This window comes from Myodes glareolus, chromosome 4, assembly GCF_982192425.1.
Source record: "Myodes glareolus chromosome 4, mMyoGla1.1, whole genome shotgun sequence".
Classification (NCBI taxonomy): domain Eukaryota; kingdom Metazoa; phylum Chordata; class Mammalia; order Rodentia; family Cricetidae; genus Myodes; species Myodes glareolus.
This window is the reverse complement of record NC_142029.1, coordinates 61047192-61055019: the sequence shown is the minus strand read 5'-3', so window position 1 is coordinate 61055019 and position 7828 is coordinate 61047192.

Sequence of the window (7828 nt, the reverse complement as noted above, 5' to 3'; positions counted from 1 at the left end):
ATCCTGGTTAGTATTTTGTCAAGTTAGCACAAGTTAGAGTCATTTGAGAAGATGGAAACCCCAGTAGAGGAAATGCCCCTTTCAGATTAGCTTCAGAGCAAGCATGTGGTGCATTCTCTCTCTCTCTCTCTCTCTCTCTCTCTCTCTCTCTCTCTCTCTCTCTTTCTCTCTTTGATTTTTAGAGACATGGTTTGTCTGCAACTTTAGACCAGGCTGGCCTCGAACTCATAGAGATCCCCCTGTCTCTGTCTCCCGAGTGCTGAGATTAAAGGCATGTACCACCACTGCGCAGCTTTGATTAATGGTTGATGTGGTAGCGCCCATCCCTCTGTGGATGGTCACTGCTGGGCATGTATAAGAAAGCAGGCTGCACAAGCCAGCAGAAGTGGGCAAGCCAGTAAGCAGCACTCCTCCACAGTTTCTGCTTCAGTTCCTGACTCTAGGTTCCTGCCCTGACTTCCCTGAGTGATAGACTGTAACTGGAAATGTAAGCTAAAGTAAACCCTTTCCTCCCCAAGTTGCTTTTGGTCCTGGTGTTTGATCCCTGCAATAGAAACCCTAACTAACACACATAGTTTGGGACTTCATTCTTGCAATCCTGATAGAGAGAAATTCTTAAGACAAAATAAGATAATTCCACAAACAACAAGAGTGAAACAAACCAAACAAAAACAGGAAACAATACCAACCCCATGACCCCAAGCACACGAAAATGCTGCCAGACAAAATTTCAGGCCTTGGAGAATAAACAAGACTTTCCAGAAAGCACCACGAAGCTGCCTGGGCCCATGCTGGTGACCTTTCCCGTCGACCTTTCTTTGCACGCAGAAAGCAAAGATAGTTTGCCAAACTCAATTAGAAGACAAGAACAGTTTTTTTTTCCCATTAATTTTTAAAAGCAATCTACAAGGCTCATTAAAAGCTGTGTCACGTCTGTAGTTCAGGGGTGTCTTCTGGAGTCCTGTGCCTGCCTTCCTGATGTGAGAAAGATTCAGACAGGATAAGACTGCATAGTCCACAAGGCACGAAAACCCTGTCCCCTTTAGCATTTGTCACTTGTCTCTGAAGGATACCTTCTTTTCTTCTGATTCTCCAAGTCCTGCCCAGCTGATGCCTTTTCAATCTGTGGATATTGATGGTGCTTGTGCCCTTGTGTATGTGTACTGTACGTACATGTTGGTGTGTATGTACACATGTGTATACCTGCATGTGGAGGTGAAGGTTGGGTGTCTTCCTTAATTGTTCTCCATCCTTATTTTTGGACACACAACACAATTCTCACTGAAGCTGTTGCTCACTGATTCAGTTAGGCTGGCCTGCCAGCAAACCCTCAGTTATCCTCCTGTCTCTGCTAAGGCCTTCTTGTCGGAATTTCAGAAATTTTCAGAAATAAGCCTCACAAGTTCAATTTGAACTTGAGCTTTCTACAAGCCCAAGGGAGTTCTGACTTTCTCTGACCTGGGCTCCAGCCCCTGGTGCTTTAGTCCTGACAACAGTGAACTCATCCTTGCTCCTGCCCAAACCCTGCTGCAGGTCCTCCCATCCCCCACCCCCTGCCCCCATGTCAGGTCCTCTTATGCAGACCTGAGGTCCCTGCTCTGACTTTCTGCTCTCCCACAGAGGAGCAGTCTAAGGATATTCAGAGATCAGAATATCCCCTGCAGCTCAAGTCCTCAAACTGACCTTCAACTCACGTAGTTCTCACTGCTGCTTTTCAGCCTCTCTTCAAATTATTCGCCCGACAGAGGAATTGTCCTCCTCTCGACTGTGTTGGCCAGCAGCCACAGCTCCATCCTTCAAGCTATGGCTGTGCATATATCGTAGCTTGGGGAACAAACTTGGTTGAGTGACTCTGGGAGCACAGGTCCCCAGGAAGAACATCACTCCTGAGCGCTCGGAGTGTGCACAGACTGTTGGTTCTGCCAACACCCGAGAGCCCTTGCACTCCCGGAATACTCTGAGATTTTTTCCTTCTGTGGGGATGCATTGTTTGGCTATGCAGTGTCCAGGGGCAATAGACTCACATGGATGGTTTATTAAAACTAAGCTACTCTGGAGCTGTGGGTTGTAGTCTTGTTATTCTTTGCTTTACATCTAGTATCCATTATGTATGAGTGAGTACATGTTTGTCTTTCTGGGTATGGGCTACCTCATTCAGGATGATATTTTCTAGTTCTATCTATTTACCTTAAAATTTCACGATGTCATTGATTTTTACAGCTGTGTAATACTCCGTTGTGTAAATTTCTTTATCTGTTCTTTGGTTGGGGGACATCTAGGTTATTTCCACGTTCTGGCTATTAGGAATGATGCTGTTATAAACATAGTTAAGCAAGTGTGATTGAACATAGAGGGAAGTATGGATCACCCTGGGAAGGGGGAATAGATGAGATCTTCTGGATAAACTGGAGGTCAGGGTGGGGTAGTAGAGAGGAGGAGATGGGGGATGAGAATGTGAGGGAATGAGATGGTCAAGTTGGGGGAGGGACGGAGGGGGAAAGCAATGAAAGAGATGTCTTGATAGAGAGAACAATTATGAGGTTAGGGAGAAATCTGGTGCCAGGGAAACTCTCAGCTAAGACCCCTAGCAAAAATGAAGAGAGTGCCTGAACTAACCTTGCCCTGTATTCAGAATGGTGAATACCCAGTCACCATAGAGCCCTTCATCCGATAACTGATGGAAGCAGATGCAGAGATCCATAGCCAAGCACCAGGCTGAGCTCCAGGAGTCCAGTCGAAGAGAGGGAGGAGTGATTATATGACCAAGGGGAATCAAGATCAAGATGAGAAAATGCAGAGAGACGATGGACCCAAGCTCGTGGGACCTTACAAACTCTAGACTGACAGCTGGGGAGCTTGTATGGGACTGAGGTAGGCCCTCTGCATGTGGATGACAGTTGTGTAGTTGGTATTTTTGAGGGTCCCCTGACTGTGGGACCAGGACCTATCCCTGGTGCATGAACTGGCCTTTTGGAGCATATTCCCTATGGTGGGATGCCTTGCTCAACCTTAGTGCAGGGAGGAGGGGCTTGGTCCTGCCTCAACTGAATGTACTAGGCTTTGTAGACTCCCCATGGGGGCCTTACTCTTTTGGAGGAATGGATGGGTGTGGGTCGGGGTGAGGGAAAGCAGAAGGAGGAATGGGAGAGGGAATGGTGACTGGTATGTAAAATGAATAAATTTTTTTTTTCAAAAAAACTAAGCTGTTGGTTCCACTCTTAGAGTTTCTGACTCAATAGTCTGCAGTCAAGTATGGGACCTCGTATTTCTGGGAGCATTGTTGGTGGTGCTGATGCTGCTGGCCCAAGAATCACATTTCTAGAAACACTGTGGCAATGTAAGCATAAAGTATTAATAGTCTGTCTAATTCTAATCTAGGCTGACATCTTATTAAAACCGACAATTAGGTTCACGATGTTCCTTCCTTCAAACAAATACTCCCTAGTCACTCAGAGAACACCAAGCCTTGGGGTTTTGCCTCATGCTTAGCTTAGACTTGAAGTCATGTTTGCCAGGTATGAGTATGGCTTGCTTCTAGATTCCACCCGCTTAGAAATGGTTGCTTTTCCAACCATTTCACTTTCAGTTGCGCCTGTTTTTGCCTGAGAGCTGTGTTTCTTGCAGGCAGCAAACTGTTAGATATTGCATCTACATCGATTGGCCAGTCTGCACTTTGAAACTAGAGAATTAGGTCATTTACAACCAAGGCCATAACTGAATGACATGAAGTAATTTCTTCATTTTGATGTATGAATGCTATTTTCCCCCTGATTCTCATTTGCGCTTCTGTTCTGGTGGGCTCTTTCTCTTGTGTGTTTTCAAACTTTTGCTTACCTTCCTTTTCTGTGTGCAGGGCACCTTTATGTAGCATTTGCATTGCTGTCTTGATGGTCAGAAGATCCTTTAGTCTATGCTGTTCTTGGAAGCTCTTTATTTTTCTTTCAGTTCAGAAGGATAACTGCTGTAATTTAAGTCGGCTGCTGTTTTCTTCCAGGACTGGAGATACATCATTCTACATCATTCCATGACCTCCCTGCTTTCAGAGTCTCCACTGAGAAATCTATTATTCTAATGGATTTGCCATTTTAAGTGAGTTGGCACTTCTCTCTGGCAGTTCTCAACAGATTTCTTTGTACTGTCTTCTTGGCATTTTAACTTAATTTAATGTGAATTTCTGGGCATGCCTGTTTGGGATTCTAAATACCTCCTGCACTTGGTTGTCCAACATTGCTTGAAGAATTGGGAACTTTTCTATTGTTATCTCAGTGAATAGATTTTCTAAGTCTTTAATTTGGGCTTTGATATCTTCTTCTGTGCCCAAAGTAAATGTATTTGTCCCAGAGACTCATATATTCTGTACACAATTTTTATTTTTATTGTGTTATGCACGTTCTAATTAGTGAACCTTATCCTCAAGCCTCAGAATTCCCTTTTCCACATTGTCTATTTGTGATACTTTAAACTGAGTTCTTTATTTGACTTCTTTTCACTGCCAAGATTTCCGTGGTTTCTTTTCAAAAAGCGGACTTCTTCATTGAAGTTCTTGCTTAGATCCTTTATTATCTCTGCTCAGCTCTTTCTTGTATTCTCTTTTAATTCATCTCTCTTGGAAAACAATCTCTTGAGTTGCTCGTTTGGCATCTCATCCACTTACATATACTTGAGGTTAGGTATTGAGAATCGTGAACTTTTGGAGGAATCACATTTCTTATTCTTTCATGTTTCTTGTGTTTCTGTGTTGATATTTAAGCATCTGCTTGGATTCACAGCGCTTCCACTTTTCTGTCTTAGCTGTTTTAGGAACCAGCCATCTCTTGTCAACGTGTTCTGGGCTATCCCGTTGTTTGGAAGTGCTGGATGCATTGTTTGATTTTTGTTTTTTGTTTGTTTGTTTTTTTTTGTGAAGGTTTCCAGTTGTTTCATTGATGGCAATTTGCATGTTTGTACACAGTACAACCTATGTTGGAGCCTGGGGGTTTTTCATTCCCTGTGGGTGTTACAAGAGTGGGGTACTTCTAGGCAATCAGGCAGATGTGTAGTAGACAGTGGAATATATGGAATATGCCCCGTGCTTACACACCTAACCTTGCTGACAGTGTGCTATCTTAGAGCATGTGGGAGTGACCACTCTTATAGTGTGGTGGCCATAGTACTTTCACTGTTTCTTTCTGCTGTGGCTCTGTGGGGAAATGTGCAGGAAAAGGTCTTCAACATCACACTGCCCCAACTGTTCTACTTGGATCCTGATTGATTGACTGTTTTCTAAAAATTTCTTCTGTTCGTTGAGTTCAGGTACTGTTGAAGCTTGAGTAAGGTGGGCTGTGTGTAGAGCATCTAATAACCTTTGTATGGGCTAAGAACACAGCTCAGAGCAGAGCATCCACACAGCATACTCGAAGTTATATTTGATCCCCAGCAACAGGTAGAAAGGAGAAAACAGACAGCGGCAGCTGTAACGCATAGAAGTGAACACACACAGAAAGAAAATAAAAACCAAGCATGAAGCATAAAATTCATAACTCTGGTGGTGACAGGAAGGACAGAGCACAAACAACAGAGACACAATGTTTACAATATAAGCAAAGGAAGAAAAATACATGCTGCCAAGTAAGATGACCCGGGTTCAATTCCAAGACTCACACAGCGGAAGGAGATAACAGACTCCCACAAACTGTCCTCTGACCTCCGTGCACAGATAAATGAATACAGGGAAAGAGTTTAGAGGGGACAAAATTAGAAATATCACTCTAAAGAAAAGAGACGTTTTCAAGACATGAAAGTGGTATGGGACATGAAGGTCATAATCATGAGAACGGCAGAGAGAATAGAAACTAATCAGACAATTTGACTAAAGGAAAGTGCATCAGCAACAATATATATTTAAATAGACAAGAAATAGGAGCTAGACACAGTCAGCAAGCTTCTGAAAAGGACGTAAGCTCTTAGTAGGAAACAACAACAAAACAAAGCAAGTGTTGCGTCATCGGTCCAGGAGGGGATAGTCACAGCCTCTGCCAATCTGCATGTGTTTCTGTGTCTCCTCAGGCTGTGTGCCTCCCGGAGAGGGCAAGGACTGGGGGCAGTCACCCTATCCTTTTTCTGTAAGGCTTGCTGGTAGGTCAGTACTAGTGTTTGGGACTGTTGATGACTGTGGTAACTGTCTCTCTGCTCTGCAAGATAGCATGAAACCCAAATTCCTCTCACTGGAGGCTACTATTGACAGATCGGATCTACCTACCCATGGGACCAGACTGATAGCTACGTTCTGCTGCAAGATAGGGTGCCAAGAAAGCCACACAGAGAGAGATATGGCAAACCGTACCATGTGGAGGAGGCAGCAGATCCCACGCGAGCCCTGTTATAGCTGGAAGCCCCTCCTATCACAGGACTGCTCAGTTACCTGGAGATATTTTCTTTACTGGCTACCAGAGCTGCCCTTCCTTAAAGGGTAAGCAAGCAAGCCAAGCCCCCTCAATCTATTCTGTGTCACCCACCCTAAACCCACCGTGCAGATTTTTTTCAGCAATTTTTCTTCAGTGGAGCCACACCAGAGCCCCTCTGGGTTACAAGGAACGAGGCTGGCTGGGACAACATGGGAATTCTCGTTACAGATTCCAGGGGAAAGGAAAATGTAGGTACTTAGGTTTCCAAAGGCAGCAAGCCCAGGCTTGACCTTCTCAAGGAGGCTTCCCGTCACAGCTCCAGGTTTCTGCATTGAGACATGCACGGCCGCCTTCGAGCACAGACAGGCCGTGCAGTTCTGTGGCTCCCAGGTCACCTAAACTGATACCTTTGTTCTTCGTATTTCAATGCCAAATTTCCCAGCGACGCCTCTCTCTGCTTCCCTGTGAGCCCATCCCTCTGCTGCACCGTGAAGCTGGTGTTGGCGCGGTGCTCTTTCTCTGCCTTCTGTTCCAACAACCTGCACCTTTGGGTCTCTCCATCTCTGTCTGTCCAATAGCGAACGTCTGTCTATTTCTTCAGCCACTGGCTTTGCTGAGAACTGGTTTCTGGATGTTTGGATTGAGAGTCACAGATAAGCCAGAATGCACCGCTTGCTTCTACTCCTGGCTGTTCCTGGCCAGTCTAATTTCTTGCCAAAGGGTTTGTGGTTATCCATGAGTAAATGTTTCTGAGCGTCCATGCTGTGAGTTCAGAAAGTCCTTTGATGAGGGCAGAGAGACTGGCACAGAACCCATTCCTCCACGTGTAGGGGTGCCTCCTCCGGCCTAACTGTGGAGAAGAATTTTCCTGAAGGAGCACCTGAGTGGAATGTTGAAGAATGGCGGATTAGCTGAGTGAAGAAGACTGGAGAAAGTATTCTAGGCAGAGGACAGCCAGAGTTAAGAGTCGAGGTCACAGAGTGTCACCATGTGTTCAGGGAGCTAGAGGCACTTGGGGAGAGTGTATGAGACCAGAGTGATTAGAGATAAGGCTGGAGGGACCGTGGATCTGGACCATAAATTCTTTACATATTTAAGAGAAGTAGAATCTTACATATTATGGTAGTTAATTTAGATTGTTTTGCATATATATATATATATATAAAACAATCAAAATGTATATATTTAAATTTAGGATTATGTAGGAGATACACCTCTGGCTATGTCTATGAGGGTATTTCCCCAAAGTTCTAACTGAGGCAAGAGCCAACTGAACTTGGATGGCACTTGGACTGAGATCCCGGACTACATAAAAAGGAAACAGTGAGTTGAACACTAGCATTTCTCTTTCAGCTAACTGACTGCCGGAGCAACGCGACCAGCTGTCACATGCCCCTGCAGCTGTACCTTTCCACCCTTTTTTTTAATGATGAAGCAAAGTAACC